The sequence below is a fragment of the Mizuhopecten yessoensis genome, unplaced genomic scaffold (genome assembly GCF_002113885.1).
Source record: "Mizuhopecten yessoensis strain PY_sf001 unplaced genomic scaffold, ASM211388v2 scaffold8613, whole genome shotgun sequence".
Classification (NCBI taxonomy): domain Eukaryota; kingdom Metazoa; phylum Mollusca; class Bivalvia; order Pectinida; family Pectinidae; genus Mizuhopecten; species Mizuhopecten yessoensis.
In genome coordinates this window covers 70,605-71,065 of record NW_018407635.1, presented here as the reverse complement: position 1 = coordinate 71,065, position 461 = coordinate 70,605, and positions in this window count along the sequence as shown.

Sequence of the window (461 nt, the reverse complement as noted above, 5' to 3'; positions counted from 1 at the left end):
ACGGGTTGTAAGTTTACCCGGATATGCAATTGATATTAAAAGCTTCTTTCTCAAATATTAAGTGGAGACCACTTTTGGTTAAACTTGTTCATTACCACAATTCAGAACCATATACTTACTTAACGTTGAGTGTACAATATTCTTTTTTGGCCAAACGAATGACATCTTGCCTGACATCAAACCAGTACATTGAAACCTTAGTGCAGAAAGAAGGAGTATCAGGTTTCTCAGGATGCGTGGAACACACAAGTGTCATTAGTCAGATCATCAGAGCAGCTAAATTAATTCATTATTTTGTCAAATTGTAAATTTTAAAGGTGCAATCTATTGTGTATGTGTTTAAATCTATCAACTGTGGACCAAGAACAGAACCATGTTGCACACATGTTATTATAAGAGCGTAGCCGAAGGCGCCCTAGCGAAGCTCTTTAATGGTAACACATTCGTGCGTAAACAGAGTT